We start from the raw sequence: 18,109 nt of genomic DNA, 5'->3' as shown, positions 1-18,109 counted from the left end.
ATATGTACATTTGAGGCTAAGATGCGTTTGTAGCACATCTCTGTGCTTTGCTTTTGATTCTACTGAGCCTACTTGCTTCGCCACACAAAAAAATTTTATTTAAAATGAAAGTGAGGAATAAACAAAAACAGAAGCGTGAGGCTGTTTTATATGTGAAAATTTAAGTTTGTATTTTCATAATCTATTCTTTGGCAAGAAAATGTATTTATTTCACACACACACACACACACACACTTTTCAATGAAGAAAATTAAGAGTTATTCTGATCTAAATGAATGGCTGCATTGTAGAAGAATACAAATAAGCCCATATTTATCACCCTGCACAAAACTCAAGTCCAAGTGTATCAAAGACCTCAACATAAAACCAGATACACTGAACCTGATAGAACAGAAATTAGGGAATAACCTTAAACCCATTGGCACAGGAGACAACTTTCTGAACAGAGCACCAGCAGCTCAGGCTCTAAGATCAACAATTAATAAATGAGACCTTAAGAAACTGAAAAGCTTCTGCAAGGCAAAGGACACTGTCAGAAAGACAAAATGGCAGCCTACAGAATGTGAAAAGATCTTCACCAACCCTACATCAGACAGGGAACTGACATTCAAAATATATAAAGAGCTCAAGAAACTAGATATAAAAAAAAACAACAACAAATAATCCAATTAAAAATGGGTGACAGATCTAAACAGAATTCTCAGTTGAGGAATCTCAAATGACTGAGGAATACTTAAAGGAGTTTTCAATATCCTTAACTATCAGGTAAATGCAAGTCAAAACTGCATTGATATTCCATCTTACACCTGTCAGAATGGCTAAGGTCAAAACCACAAGGAACAACACATGCTGGCAAAGATGTGGAGCAAGGAGAACACACCTCCACTGCCGGTGAGAGTGAAAAGTAGTACAGGCACTATGGAAATCTATATGGTGGTCTCAGAAAATTGGGAACCAATCTACCTCAAGATCCAGCTATACCACTCTTGGGATACACCAAAAGAACAGTTCGTCCTACCACAAGGACGCTTGCTTAACCATATCCATAGCAGCTTTATACAGAATAGCCAGGAGCTGGAAGCAACATAGGTGTCCCTCAGCCGAAGACTAGATAAAGAAAATGTGGTATATTTACATAACCGAATGTTGCTCAGCTGTTGAAAAAAATGTCATCATGAAATCTGCACACAAATGGATGAGGCTAGAAAAATTATTCTGAAGCATGTAAACCAGACTCAGAAAGACAAACATGGTACATAGTCACTTACTGAGTGGATATTAGCTGTTAAGGAAAGAATAATCATGCTACAATCCACAAAACCAAAGAGGCTTAGTAACAACAGGGGCTCTAGGAGGGATGCATGGATCTCCCCTGGAAGGGAAAGTAGAATAAATTCTGTTGTTGGACTAAGAGCACGTGGAAATAGGAGGGATCAGACTGGGGAGGAGCGATGAAGAGAGAATACAGGGAAAGAGATGATTGGAATTGGAGAGCATTTGGAAGGCCATGTAAAAACTTCCTGGAATCTACATGTGTGACCCTAGTGAAGACTCTTGATCAGTGCTGGAATTTTTGTTGTTGTTTTCGCTTCATGGTAGGAAACTAAAAAACAAAACAAAACAAAACAAACAACAACAACAAAACGCTTTTTCTAGGCACTTTCTAATACAGAAAAAGATTTACCCTGGACTCTGCTAACTGCTGGGTTTTTAGAAACTAGCCCAGGAGAGGTCTTATGATGCCCCCTAGTGTCCAGGATTTGACTTACAAAGAGGTTATGTCTGTAGTCAGAAAAATAATTTATTCAAGGGAATTGCCATGAGCTAGTGAAGTCGAAAGTTATTTTAAGGTCATTTATTTAAAACTGGATATAACCGTTGTAAAGTAGAAAAATAAGTAGGTCTACTGCCAGAAGAGTCTGACCAGTTCAGGTCTGAACACAAAGGAACAGTGTACTAAAGATGCTTCATGAACTACAAAATTCTAGGCAAGTGTTTGGTAGTTATTATCTTACAAATCCTGGTCCAGATCTTTGACCCAGTGTTTCTGTGTCTCTGACTTAAGATGAAGGTGCTTCCCACCCTAACATGGAGAACTAAAAAAAAAAAAAAAAAAAAAAAAAGCTGCACTACTGAAGAGTGCCCAGTTGTTTGCATTTATTTTATCTCGGGGAGGGAACGGAACTGGCACGTGGGAGCCACTTCTGCTAACAAGCATTTGAATTTGGATCAACAGGTAAATTAGAAGCAGGATGGACACTGACATCTTTGCCTTGTTATGTCAGTCTTCTTTATTTTGGCTGAAGCCACATACATAAGTCATTGAGTAGCTGGTCTTTGCTACTTTGTGGGTTCTTCTTTTTCCATCCTTTGTCCCTCCAGTTTCATCCCCTATCACCAAATAGGAGAGAGAGAAGGAGAGAGAGGAGAGGTAGAGATAGAGATTCTTAAATCTCATTTCTTCCTTCTGGTTTCTTCTTTGAGCACAACTATCAACAAACCACCAACCAACCCTCTCAGGGCCCTAGCATTTATATAGCCTCTGAAAAGCTCCCAGAATTCCAAACATCACACAATAGCAGAAACTGTCTGCAGCTGGAAAAACAATGCCTCTGCTAGAGCATGAGGCAAATCATAGTCAGCTGCTATGGACAGTCTGGGAAAGCCCCATATCCCCATACCTGGGATTTTTTTTTTTTTAAAGAAACCAAATTCCAGAATTCTCACTACATCATTGGCCCTAACCCTTGTTCTTCAGTGACCTTGGATTATAAGAAGTATAAAGGCCCACAGGACAGAACCTTAGAGCCTCACCAGGATGAAAGCGGTAACTCCTGAGCATAAGGGTGCACCCCAGAGCAGTAGTCATCTCCTGAGAACCAGACTGAAGTTCTCAAGTGATGAAAGCCATAAGGGCTTCTCAGTTCTTAGAAAACTGGAAAACGAGGCTGCAATCAACCAACCACGCGTTTACCAGAACTGCTTAATTTGTCAGCTATGACCTCACATCTGAGCAGAACAGGAAGCAGAGAAGGGTGGATGATGGCACTCATCTGACATTTCTGCTCCTTTCCCTCTTTCATTCAGTCTACTCAACCTACTTTTAGGGTGGGCTAGAGTTCTGGCAGCTCTGAAAGAATAGGCTCAATTATCATTCCCAACACACACATTCAAGAGATGAGTAATGTTGAGTGGCAAAGGGAGAAAGTTAGGCCAGTGTCTTAGCGTTTCTATTGCTGCAATGAAACACCATGTCTGAAAAGCAAGCTGGGGAGAAAAGAGTTTATTCAGCTTGCACCTCAATATTACTGTTTATCACCAAAGGAAGTCCGAACAGGAACTCAAAGAAGGCAGAATCCTGGAGGTAGGAGGTGATGCAGAGGCCATGGTGATGCAGAGGGCTTGCTTCCCCTGGTTTTGTCAGATTGCTTTATTACAAAACCGGGGGACATCAGCCCAAGGATGGCACCACGAAAAATGGGCAGGGCCCTCCCTCATTGATTACTACTTTAAAATATGATTTACAGCTGGATTTCATGGAGGCATTTCCTCAATTGAAGCTCCTTCCTTTCTGATGCCTTTAGTTTGTGTCTAGTTGATACAAAACCAGCCAGCACAGTGACCATGGGATTAGAAGACAGATGAAAGGGTCTACTAACCTGTCTTTCTTCAGGTACCCACAGAAGCTTTGAATTTCAATGGAAAGGGGATTGAGGGAAGAGACGAGAGACATGTGTAATGGAGCCAGGGCTGGTTGCCTCGGTGATTCTTAGTTCTGGTCCTGAAAGGCTGTGTTAAGAAGTTTACTGTTTGAGGGGATAAAACTAGCTCTTGGAGAGTGATTGCTTTTGCCCAGGGTACAGCTTTAACCCTCATGGATAGTTCACCATATTTGGAGGATGGTGTGTGTTGGGAAAGGCTTGCTGTCCCAGGAGTCCAAGGTGACTTCAGTTTGGATCCATGGATGTGGGCCTTCATCTTTGAACTGTGATTAAATGGGCAGGATGGACAGATACTGAGGCTGAGGGATTGACACTCCAATGCAAGTGAAACCTGACCTAGCACAAGGGACCCCACAGAAGTTGAAGGCAGAGATGCCAGGTTTTGGTAGCCTTGCTTCCAACTGTTTGTGGGAATAAGATTTCAACCTTTAACTCATAGTTCATGTCAGTGTGTTGGGAAGAGAAAAACTTCCCAGTTCAGGACTGGGAGCATGTCAAAATTCTACCTGTGTTTCAGATACAGGTTCCTCAGATTTCACTAAAACATAAAGTTATTTCACTTTTTTGAGAAAACAATTTTTCAAAAGTCAGAATTTTTTTAAAAAATTAATAAAGATAGGATACATGGAGCATAAGGCAAAGATATGAAAGAAATCAGCATTGAATATATTTTTGATGAAAGAGATTAAAGAAAAATGTTTTATGTGAGAAGGAATTTTGTATGGTAAAATGAGATTTTGTTCTAAAGTAAAGAATTTTTACACACTGGAAATGAAATGTGAGGAAAACACTAGAAGATAAAAGTATTTCTTAAGGATTGTGAGAGATAAAAAACACAGTGTGTACTTAGCTATTTGTGGAGGTCACATCTCTAATCCTTTGGTGCTCAGGAAGCAGTCACAGGCAGATCTCTGTGACTTTAATCCTAGCCTGATTTACATAGTCAGGAAAGCCAGGGCTACATATCAAGACTTTGTTTTTATTAAATTTGGCATAATGAAAATTATTAGAAATTTCTTAGATCAAAGTTAAACATTAACATCAAGCTAAAACCTAACTTCCTGTCTAGTTAAGGTTGCTATAATGAAGCATCATGACCAAAAACAAGTTGGGGAGAAAAGGGTTTATGAGGCTTACACTTAGTCCTCTGAAGGAAGTCAGGACAGGAACTCAAGCACAGAAGGTACCTCAAGACAGGAGCTGATGCAGAGGACATGGAGAAGTGCTGCTTATTGGATTTTAAATCATGGCTTGCTCCACCTGCTTTCTTAGAGAGCCAGGACCACCTGCCCAGGGATGGCACCACCCACAATGGTCTGGCCTCTACTTACAAATCACTTATTAAGAAGATGCCCTACAGGTTTGCCTGCAGTCCAGTCTTATGGAAGCATTTTCTCAATCAAGGCTTCCTCCTCTCTCAACTCTAGCTTGTGTCAAGTTGACATTAAACTAGCCAGCACTCCTGCTACTTTAAGTGCTTACATTTTAACAACAGAAATAACAATAAAATCTGCCTTAGTGGTGTGGAAATATTAATATTTAATATTGATTCATATAATTATTAAGTCATATGTAAAATATATTAATTATTCTATTAGTATTAATTAAAGCTGGTTATTCATAAAAGAACAGTTATTCCTTTACCTGTCATTTTATAAATAAAAGACACAGAAATGTGTTAGATTTATTATAAGTCTCAAAACTAGAGCTGGACAGATATTAACCCTCTGAGCTATTTTGTCTGCTTCCCATCCAAAAACCCCATAGATACCTTTATGTTCCACTTGGGCTGTTCCTGTTTCAGAGCAAGCTGTTCTTGGCCATGTGCTTCTGATTATGCTAAGCCATGGCGACCTGCTTCTTCCGCCTTCCTCTCTCCTCCTCATGGTCCTTCCGGGAACCTTCACTCCACCTACATCTTTTACCATAGCCAGGCTTTAGTCAATCAGGGATAATTTGGGAGGCAAGGTTCTCACACCTTGTCATTTTGGATACATGAGAATTCACTTGTTGGACAGTAAGGATCTTGAGGTAAAGCAATTAACATTTGAATACAAACCCCAACAGAACAGGAATTCTGTTTTATCCTTTTACTGAATGATATGTTTATGATTAAATTTTGTCCAAATGATATTTTTTCTTTCAATTGGGTTGAAGTCTTCCCTTATCAGAACCATTCTTTAGCAGCAGAAATTTTCTGTTACAAAAAAACAATGCCTATCTGTGGCACTCCTGATAAATTACATAGTAATAGTGGACTATTTTAATAGAGAGATAGTCAAGCATATTTGTTAACATCTGGAATATGGTGTAGAATTTTCTTTACATCCCTGACCTGCGTTTAGTCTGAACTGGTGGTTAATTGAACAAATAGCATACTACACACACACAAACACACACACACACATACACATACATTTCTCTTAGTTTTCTAAATCTAAGAGCTATTCCACTTGAAAAACATCATTTACCTTTTCATAATTACTAGTAATTCAAGAAAAATAGAGACCTATATGAGCCATTTGTACTGAAGGGAAATATTAAGTTCTATAAGGAGAATTTTTAAAAGGATAATGAAATATTCAGAATTGGTAATGGTTAGAGTCCTTCCAAAGTCAGCTCCCAGAAAGTGACTGAACTCAGATTTCTGTCCACCTTACTTTGATACTATTAATTCTAAATCAAAACTGGGTCATTTTGTCAGTTTTTCAACCTAGATGTAAAGGACACCATCAAATACTTGTAGACACTTCTTGTGCTACAAGACCTCAAAAGACAAATTCTTGGATTCAAATTCTTCATCTCAAACTTGTGCTAACTTCTGAGGATATGTCCATGTGGACTTCAGAAATGCCGGGTGGTGCTCATCTTTCAACCAGTATTTTGACCATGGAGTACTCTGGTTCGCTGAACTCAAAACATGACATTTCTAATAACTCCCCCCAGTATTGCATTTTAAAAATTCTTTTATTTTTAAAGAGTCTAAAACTATCAGAGAAATTTAGAATTTAGTAAAATGATAGAAATAATATTGACCTGGCTTTAGGATGATGGTGTTAGGGCCTCTTATCATCATGTTTTTGTCATGAGTGTTGGTTTCTGCAGACTGCCTGACTTACTCAAAGAACACCTTCACAGTCTATTTATTTTTTATTTTGTTTTACTTTTTTTTTTTTTTTTTTTTTTTTGAGTTTTCAAGACAGGGTTTCTCTGTGCAGCTTTGGCTATCCAGGAAATTGCTCTATAGACCAGGCTGGTGTGGAACTCAGTGATCTGCCTTCCTCTGCCTCCTGAGTGCTGGGATTAAAGACATGTGCCACCATACCCAGGTCATCTTCATGTTCTAAAAAGACTCATTCTTTTTTACTACCAGTACAAACCAATTCTCATTAGTAAGTATAATTTGGAGAAAAGCCAGCTTTTAAATTTTCCAAATGGATCTTGGCAGTAACTTGACATTAAACCTAAACTCAGTGGTAAAATCAATAATCTTTCTTGCTAAGGAAAGAAGAACATTAAATAGGTCCAACCAGTTGGATTACCATGTTGCAATTGATGTTTAAGGGGCTAAGATAAAACAAATTAAAGGTTCTAGGAAGTCTTGCATTATGCTCATATTTCTGCCTATTATTGACTCTATTATTTCTGGTTTGAAAGAGCCAAAGTTTTACCCAAAAGAAATCTCTGATGACAATATAAATTTGTTTTTTCAATAAAATTGGCTTATTAGTCACTTTTCTGTTTTTATGATAGAACACCATGCATGACCAAGGCAACTTTCAGAAGGAAGGGTTTATTTTAATTTAGAATGAAAAGGGTAAGCGTCCATGATGGCTGAATAGAGACATAAAGGCAAGAGGAAGCCGACAGCTCACATCTTAAACCATAAGCACAAGCAGAGAAAGCAGGCTATAAATGGCATGAGTCTTTAACCTCTGAAAATGTTTCCTCAGTGACAAACTTCTTCTGGCAAAGCCATAGCTCCTAAACTTCTCCAAACAGCACACCCAGCTGGGGACGAGTATTCAATTACATGAGCCTATGAGGGGCATTCTCATTCAAACCACCAAAACTGGCAAAATACTCGAGACAAAAAGACCTCTCTGGAGGTATAGGTAGTGGGCTAGGAGTTTTAGGAGACTGAATCTGCTGGATATAATGAAGAAGACCATGGCTTAAAAGGGGACTCATGCTCAAAAACAGGAAGTATACAGAACATGCTATTTCAAAAAAGGAGCAAACTATACCAAAACAACTACATAACTTAAGAGCCCATGTTTACCAATTAAGTGAATTTGCAAAGTGGCTATGGCTCTTTCAGTTAGCTGCGCTTGGAAATATACCAAATATATTGGTTACTTTTGTGTTGCTGAGAGAAAGCGCCATGATCATGGTAACTTACAGATGAACTTATTTTGGCTTGTGATTCTGACTGGCAGGAGGCAACAGGCAGCAGGCATAGTGGCAGGCCCAGGAAGTTCACGTCTTTAATGACAGGCAGAAAGCAGAAAGGACTGGAAGGGGCAGGAGGCTCCTAATCTCAAGGCCTGCTTCCACTGAAAGACTTCCTCCAGCGAGATTGCACCGTGTGTAAACCTACCTAAACACTGCCATCCCCTGGGGACCCAGTGTTCCGGGGCCTGGGTCATTTCTCATTCAAACCATCATACCAGGCAATATTCATATTTTGCCAATAAATAGGTGAGTAATGTTACAAAAAAAAAATCTCCGTTGGATTCTTATTTCCCTTGGTGATTGTAAAATAAGAGATAAGATTTTAGAATCTTATCAAAAATAAAAAATCTACAATAAGATAATAGAATCCTGGTTTCCCACAAGTCTGGCCCATTACTAATAATTAGTAGGTGGGAAGTAAACTTCTTGTATGAAGAAATTTAAAATTACAGTTTGTTATTATCAGATTTTTTTGTTGTTATTGTTTGTTTTGTTTTGTTTTTTTGAAACTGGATTTCTCTCTGTGTAGACAGCCTTGGCTGTCCTGGAACTCTCTTTGTAGACCAGGCTGGCCTTGAACTCACAGATATTTGCCCTCTGCTTCCAGAGTGCTGGGCTTAAAGGCATGTACCACCACATCCAGCCTGATTTCTTTTGTAATGTGAATATGCGTTTACCTCAAATGTTGGAATTTGGCATAATAAACAAAATAATAGCAAAAATAAAACTATGAATTGCAAATAACAGCTACAATACTTTGACACTGGGACCTTCACAAAAATTCTAAGTAGACACTCCACTTGAGGTTATAGCTATAAAATCAAGCTGCCCAGAAGAAAACCTAAAATTAAAACAATAAGTTATTTCAAATACTCCAAGCATCCGTACAGCATTTAACAGAACATTAGCAGCTATAGAAATGGAAGAAACCAACAGCTAATCTGGTTAAACATTATGACCTTTGAAGGATGGTGATTAATGTGTTTTTCCCACTTCCACCTTCACTTTGTAGGCCATACTACATTTTCAACGTTTTAGCTTTAGGTATGACATTACCCAATCGACGTACAATTTATGCCAGATGAAACAGAGAGAGAGAGAGAGAGAGAGAGAGAGTCAGCCTCTGGGTCATGATGGCCATAATGATCAGTTTAAAGATCTCACTGGATATCTCTGCCTGTCCTGGAATTCAGAGAGATCTGCCTGCTTCTGCTTCCTGGGATTAAAGGTGTGCACCACCTTTGCCAGCTCAAGGACTTCTCAATGTCATAACCCTGATTTCCTTCTGGGGACTGCTTTTCTGGCTGCTCAGCTTTATCTTCATCAGATTCTAGGACTAAGCCTTCTCAGTGCTATGAGACATAAGGCAACATTTGTCCTTCCCATGTGAAAATATAATGCTTGTCCAAAAAGGGGAGGCATGCCTATGTTAAAGATTCTACAAGTCTGATCGACTGATTAGAATCCATGATTGTGGAGAGTTGGAATATCCCCGATTCAGACCAAATTACAACAGGTTGTTGTAGTTACCTGAACAGCCATTCATTGCTTATCTCTGAACAGTCTTTCAACTACCAGGTAAAACTTCAAATATGCTAACTTAGCAGATCACTAGTTTCCACCATGTCAGAAAGTAAGAACATTGTCAGCTAGCATCAGAAACCTGTTGCTGAGACTCCCTGCTTTGTTGCAATCTGCCTTTAGTATAGATGGAGAATGGCTTGACTTACAAAGTGTGTGTGTAGACCAAAGGCTAACTTCAAATGTACTTCCTTAAGGACTACCCATCTTAGCTTACTTGTTTGTTTGAGACAGAGGCCACTGGGATGTGGACTTGCTGATGAAGCTAGGCTGGACAGGCCGAAAGCCCCCAGGGATCCATCTCTGCCCCTCCAGTTGTATTTCAGGAAGCATAAACATGCACCTCCATGCCTACCTTTCCACTTGGGTTCTGGGCACTGAACTCAGATCCTCTCACTTCCATGGCCACCATATTATCAATGAAGCTATCTCCCCATGCTATGCCTTCTTTTGTTTTGATTATAAAAGTTAATGTAACCACTTACCTGTTGGAACATCTAATTTGGGGCACGTGAATTTTAGTTTTCAAGCTATGGTCATTCATATCTGACAGAATAAGCTGTATCTTATTCTCTTTGAGGGAATATATATTCAGCTATGTACTGATAAGGCAGTGGAACCATATTGTACTAACAACCCCCTTGCAACACACAACAATAGGAGTGAGGCTCTTGTTCATTCCATGTGTGTACAAAATGGGTTCCCAGTAGTTGACACCCAGAATGAGCTTTGTAAGGGTCTCTTCATTTATAAATACGATATAGACCTACTGCTGACATTATGACATCATAAGCATAATAATTGATTGTCTATTAAAAATTCTATAGACATCCCTAGATACTTAATTTTAAAACATGCAATTTATATGATATCATAAATGAATATTGGTATTTTTGTATTTGGAAAAATTTTATTACCTAAAATTTCTTGAAGGTTTTACTTATTGTAACAATGAATAGTGTACATTTCACCTAAACGACACACTGCAACCTTTCATAATTGCTACACACACATGAGAACCACTGACCTAATCCAAAGCTTCTTGAGAAGGTTAAGGTTAAGCAACAAAGATCTCCTCACCCTTATTTTCTTAGGAAATGGCTACAGTTTGCACCTCTAGCTTCTTCGGAGTTCTAGTGCACAGTATGAGTCATAAACTTCCTCACCACAGGAAACAAACGTCTCATCTTTAAAGGTACTGCATTGTGATACGGTTTTAGCTGGCTGGAGTTGCCCTTACACCCTCAGTGCTGTGGCCTGTAACCAAGACCAGGCTGACATTGTTTCTGGTAGGGGCTTTCTCCTTGATTTCAAGTGGAGACCACTCTGCTGTGTGTTCTCATGGCAGACAGAGTAAGCTCTGATGTCTTTTTCTCTTGTGGTAAGAGCAACAGCTTCATTGTATTACAGCCCCTGCACTGCCATACTTTCTAACCTCAGCTAAACTTCATTTCCTCCTCACACAGCCCTGCCTCTCAGCACAAAGTGTCAGGACGGTAGCATATGAATTCAGAGAGACACAATCCAGCCCGTGGCACATACTCAAATACAGGGGTAGGCAATTTCATTTTAAATTTTCAAATAAATCAAGATTATCTTCTGCTTGGATAACTTCTAGGAGGAAATTCTGTTTAGGTAGACTGGTTTAATGTTTTTAGAACCACAAGTCATGACTTACAATGGCATCATTCTCTCCTTTATATATGGAACTTTCATTTCACAATAAAATTAATTTCATTATGACCTATGCTTCTCCCAATAAAGACTCTTGGGGAAGTTTTGGGGTTTCCAAGTAAACCAATATTTTTGCAATGTATATTTTTAATTGAACACTTTCTTCTTACTTTTTCTCCTATATGATTTATTTCAGACTCAGAACTACAAAGGCACAAGTTTTTGTTTGGTCATTTAGTCCTGTTTATTTTCTTATATGAACATTCCATAATGCTGAAAAGGGAGGGGGCCTTTCAGATTAATGAACGGGAATTCCTAGAGCAGTTAATTTCTATGTGAAACTAAAAGTACTTCCTGTTAAGGATGAGTATTGTACATCAACCTGTGAAACAAGAATACACTGAAAAGTACCTTTTGGGTCAACACTTTAGATAGTAAAGTACAGAATACACTTAAGATCTATTTTTTCATTGCTGTGGCTTTGGGGAAGTCCATAGACTTCAAAAGAGAACTTTAACCTGGTTTTAAGAGTTAATGATATTGAAAAGGTGTGTGTGTGTGTGTGTGTGTGTGTGGGAGGGGGTTATGCATCCAATTCTTACAAAGTTAGAGAATTAAAAGCCAAAAGTGAGAACCTTGTAATGGCACAACAGTGTTATTTGTCAACAGTAATCATAAAGGTTGAAAACCTCAGTGAAAGATAACTTAAGATCTTTTACACATTAACTATTCTAAGCAAGGGTCCTCAAGTAGTTGGATTAATTGAAGGTGATTCTAAGTATTACCCACTAAGTAGTAACAAGTTATAATAGAAGCATGTTATCTACAGTTAATGCAATTCAAGGAGAATGCTGAAATTGGGGTCATGTCCAGCAGTGATGTTACACAGGCTTTTACTTATGATCACAGTATTTTTTAAATTATTTATTCACTTGGCAAAGAATAGGCTAGTTATTACATGTATAGAATTTTAAGATACTTTAAAATTACTTTAAATTTATTATATATGTGTGTGTGAAAATATGCTTGTGGAGCACATGTGGAACTCAGAGGACAACTTGTGGGGGTTGGTTCTCTCATTCCACCATATGGGTGCTGGGGATTGAACTCAGGTTATCAGATTGATGGCAGGTGACCTTAGCTGATGAGCCATCTTGCTGGTCCTAGCCTTTCTTCTCATGATGACTCATTTAGTCAAACACACATACAACCAATAGTTTTATAATAGTCAGTAAAAGATAAACTTATATCAGTTAAAAAAATTGTCCTTAACAATCATGCTGAAAAACCACATACATACTTTACACACACACAGAGAAGTAGTAGTATAGAAAAGGTGAAATGAAGTTGAAATAATTCACATTTAAGTTCTGAGCTTGGTGACTGAAATCCTAGCACTTTGGAGGTGGCGGCAGGACATTCCTTTCCAGGTCACCCTTGAGTTACACAGTGGAGTTTGAGTCTAGCCTGGGCTCCAACAAGTCCTCTCTCAAAAAGCCAAAAAATAAATAAGTAATTTAAATGAAATGCACAACAAGAACAATATAAATGGATAGGCTTCACTATTTTGGAAAGTTTTGGTTTTAAAATTTTATGGCACAGTGAGTTGAGTGTGACTTTTGAAAATATGACAGATGTGGGCCAGCAAGATGGCTTAGGGTTAATAAAGGTGTTTGCTTGTCACTGAGGACTAGACACCTAACATTGGTCCTTTGGGAGCTACATAAAGGCTGAGAGAATGGACTCCATTAAGTTGTTCTTTGACCTCCACGTACCTGTGTTTCCCTATACACACTACTATGTGCGTGCACACGCGCGCACACACACACACGCAAACAGTAAATAAAAATTAAAATGTAAAAATACAATAGAATCCAAGAGAAGCTTTTATTTACAAAAAAAAATGTATTTCACATAGTTCTCATAGGCTTTCCACCCATTTTGTTTTAATACTAAAATGTTCATGTTCACATGCGATGTTTACCATCATTAATGAACCAATATTTACACATAGAGTTCATGGTTTTCAGACTTCTCTTGTACAACTGGAAAGTCTTTTTGTGTTATATGGATACCATTGCATATTTAGTTGCTGTGCCCTTACACTACCTTTGGCTTTCTCAAATTTTTCCTTTTGATCATCTTGAGGAATTCTGTCAGTAGTTTCCTAGATTTATTTATTTTACTTTTATGTGTCTGAGAGTTTGCTTGCACAGATGTTAAATGTACCATGTGGGTGCAGTGCTGGAGGAAGCCAGAAGAGGGCTTTGATTCACTGGAGCTAGAGTTAAAGGTGGTTGTGAGCCATCATGTGGGTGCTGGGAAGCAAACCCAGGGCTTCTCCAAGAGCAGTGAGTGCTCTTCATTGCTGAGGCGTCTCTCCAGCCTGGTGAGATATTTTAGAGGATGCCCTTCTTCTAACTGTTGCCTGAATGACCCCCTCCCCCATCCTGTTACTCCGGGACTAAGGGTTTTGGGAAAGAAAGCCACAGAAGTGCAGCCAGATCATATCAACATTATTTACTGGCAAAATGACTTGTCACTGAGGTCAGACCACATAATGAACTGGCATCTATGTCCGAGTGCTCAGTTCTGACCAACATTCAGCATGAAACTAAAAACAGAGTAGTTTTCCACAGAGGATGTGGGGCTTTACTCCAAATGCTGAGTTTGTATTGTGATTCACCTGTGTGTGCCTGCCAGAGAGCAAACAGCATCTAAATCTGCCAGCATTACATCAAGCACAACTGGATTTGCTAGATCATATTACTCAAGTGGCACAGCGATATGCTTACTAGTCCAGACCTGCTGAGGTCTTCTCTTCTCCCACTGGGCACAGAGATTGCCCTCCCCACACCCTACTTTCTGTAGGAAGGGCCAGGTGCAACAACTGATCTTTCATTTTAGAAGTGACATCCAGACATCCACAAATTTCAGCTCCTTTCCCAACAATTCACTGAAATGGGAGTTTTGGGAGATGGTCCACATCCATGACATTGAAACAGTACCAATAGGTCTGGGGTGATTGCTACTGACAAGAACAGGAGAAACTGTTCAGGCAGTTTAGGAAGGGGCCTGGAAAAAGACAACTCGGCTTCTTGTCCTTGGCAAGCAGTTCAATTTTGGCCAGAAGCTGGGACTGCTAAAAGTAGTTCTGTCCTGGCTGGAGGCCAGGAATGCCAAAACAACTGAGGGGTCTTGGCTTATGTTCTGGTTTCTTACTTTTTTTTCTCCTTGTATATAATAGGGTGGTTCACTTTGTCAAGTTGGTACAATCTAGTATCTCCTGGGAAAAGAGTCTCAGTTACCGGCTGCCTAGATCATGCTGGTATATAAGAATGTTCAGGGGAATTGCCTTGACTATGCTAACACTATAGGGAAAGATATGCCTAAGTGAGGGCAATACCACCCCTTAAGTTTGGGTCCTGGATTGTATGAAATGTGATAAAGTAAGCTGAACACAGGTAAGCAAGCATTCATTCTTTCTCTACTTCTGAGGGTGTGGCTAGCTGCTTCAGTTTCCTGCTGACTTGACCATCCAGCAATGATGGAGAATTTTGGGCCAAAATAAACCTTCTCCCCTAAGTTTGTTTGTTTTGTTTCCTCTTTTTTCAGCAATGGGAATAAAACTAAGAGGAGTAGCAACGCAAGGAAAGAGATGTCCAGTAGCTATTTGTCCTGAAGGTGTGTCCCAAACTCCAACTGCACCAGGATGAATAAGCACATAAATAACTTATGGGTAGGCCAAGTGCCCTGATCAGCTGATTCCCCATGTTTCAACCCAACTTAGCCTTGCTAAGTTAGACCTCAGTGGCAGCCTTTCTTGGGATTCTCCTTTTGCTATATGAGTGCTGCTTTCTTCCTTTGTCTTGAATATATAACTCCTTTCTAATCTTCAGCCTTAAAGTCATTCTTTGAGTTTTCTGGAAACTGCTCAGCTTTGGGAGCCTTTGGTGACTGTTGGTTTTCCAGCATTCTAGCCCTCTGAGTTATGAATGCTTGAGATGAAACAGCCTCTGTTGAACTCGAGGATACCCCTCACTTTGCTCCCATTTCATTACTTCCTGCATATTTTCATCAGTGTAATGGAGAAGTATGAGATTGGTGGGAAGGAAAAGTGAACATGGAGGCTGCTATGGATTAGATTACAACACAGAGCTCAAGAGTTAATTGAGTTCCATTGGGGCAGTAAAGCTTCTTTCTGGTCTTGCTGGTTGAAAATAAACTCCTTCTGGCTTCCTTTTTTTTTTTTTTTTTTGTAGACCAGGCTGGCCCCAAATTCACAGAGATCCTCATGCCTCTGTGTCCCAGAGTGCTGGGATTACAGGCGTGTGACACCCCAACTGGCCATTTTCCTTTATTTCTAACAGGCATAGAGGGGGAAAAAAGCACTTCCTAAGCTCATGGTTAGCAATTGTTGATAGAAATATAAATGGAATGACCACATACTTGAGTTTGAGCCTTCAGTGTCATTGTCAAGGATCCACTTGTGTTCTGTAGATGCTAAATATGTGAGGAGGAAAGAGATATGGTAGGTAACACAACTGCTGCAAATTTCATGTCTCTGCCAGGACACTCATCTTTGCAATCCCTCCAAGAATGATGTTGCATCTGAGTTAGTTATCACCTGACTAGAATTTCCTACATTGCTCATCTCTTTTCTAAGCCTTTGGATACATTCTATGGTACATCCACGAAGTTCTCATTCTTCTACTTCCTTTAGCAGAAGGACTTCTGAGTGGATGAAGGTTAAGTAAGCCACGGAGTTTCGCTCAGGTCTTTCTCACAGTGGATCCCCAAACGAACCTTGTGGTTATTTTCCAAGTTTAACATAACAGAAAAAGATCTACTCTGTATCTAAACATACCATTAAGGTTTTTTGTTTTGTTTTGCCTTTGAAATAATAAAATACTGTATGCCCAATACAAACATATTTAGCATGGTAGAATTTTAGATATTTTCGTCTTGAGCCTTGTATTAGTTTCCTAGGATTGTTATAACAAAATACAACAAACTAGATGGCATACAACAAAAACTGAAAGTTTTGGAAGCCAGAAGTGTAATATTGCTGGCAGGGACAAGAGTTTTTTGATGGGTCTTTGGATAACCACTTTTTTTTTTTCTTCTTTTTTAGCTTCTGGTAACTTCTAGCATTTCTTAGCTTACAGCTGCATCCCTCCATCTTCCTCACATCCCTTATTCCCTCTGCCATTTATATGTCTCTGTAGCCTCTCCCCTCAGAACACCAGTCATTGTGCTCTACAGGACATCCTAATCCAGCATGACATCTCCTTAACTAATTTCACGTACAAAGATTCTTTCCTGGTAGTCACATTGTGAAGTTACAGGCATGAACTGGGTGACTTCTACAATCCCACTTCTTCAAAATCCACAACTAGTTTGCTTATAATTTTATGCTTTGAATTTCCAGCATGTGTGTTTCCTATATTTTAAAGAAAACAAAATTAAAAGCACACCTGTGAATTCTTTGTCTCCACAGACATTTTTTTCTGTAGTTTACCCTCTTATGTTAACATTTCTCTAAGTTTATCTGCCAGCTATCTTTACAAAGAAGGAAGAAAGAGATAGTTCATTCTAGAACCAAATAAATGTGAGGCACATGGTCTAGGAACATAAACTTGGGTTATCCCAAATGGAGGGTAACAGTTTCATAGTTTTTTTTTTTTTTTTTCATTTGTTTTTAAAAATAGAAACAGAATGAACAAAATAGCCAGTCAAAAGTACTTTGAAAATACGTCAGGTGATGGTAGAAATGTTTGCTATGGGTTTCAGGTGTCATCTGGTGACATTCTCCACTTTTGGGTTGGTAAAGTTAGGAATTTGCACATGTCAAGGATTTAGTTAATGTCCACAGCGAGGTTACCTCAGCACAGAGGTTGGCAATAAATGGCTATTAAGGAGAACTGAAGATAGCTCCAGACGGTGCAGCCTGTTCCTAATCTGTAACGCTGTAGCTGTCCTTAATCAAGGAAGTTTTAATCAGCCAATCAGCCTTGGAGGATGTCTAATACGAGTGTGCTCCCCGCCCCCTGATCATCAGTTGAGTCCTGTCCTTTAATATTTAACTGCAGGCAAAAGTGACCTTCCAAAATGATCTCAAGAGACCTCAACGAAGACCAAGTCCAAGCCTATCAAGCTAACTTGGCTTTTCATGATCTCACTTCCAATATCGTTCCATACAATCTACCCCTCCCTACCTACCCGTACTGCCCCTGAACCTCTTGCAGGCTTCTGAACTATCTCTGTCACGCCTTTGCTCCACACTCAGTTTCTGAGCTGGAGCCATCCCTATTCTCACTCACTTTGGCGTCTGCGCCTCCACTGTCAGATCTTGGAAGTCTGTTAATATCAGCCTTTTGTACTTATTCTTAAATAAAACTACCACATGAAATTATAACTCAAGATTACACACAGTGCTGCGCTTGCTCAACTGTGACCCCACAGCCGAGGCCAAGGCCAGGTGGGCTCTGGAGGCTGCGCTGCCACTCAGAAACAGGTGCCAGCCAGAGCTCTACAGGGACGGCGGGTGAAGTTCGGAACAGAGGGAGGTGCCATCCGGCATCCCAACTCACTGGGACCCTTCACTACCAGGACCTTCCATCTTCACACCTCCGCGCCGCGGGCCCCGACCAGCCTCTAGCACCCACTCCCCAGTC

The sequence above is a fragment of the Psammomys obesus genome, unplaced genomic scaffold, assembly GCF_907164565.1.
Source record: "Psammomys obesus unplaced genomic scaffold, mPsaObe1.curated_primary_1811, whole genome shotgun sequence".
Classification (NCBI taxonomy): Eukaryota; Metazoa; Chordata; class Mammalia; order Rodentia; family Muridae; genus Psammomys; species Psammomys obesus.
This window is presented reverse-complemented; position numbering follows the sequence as displayed.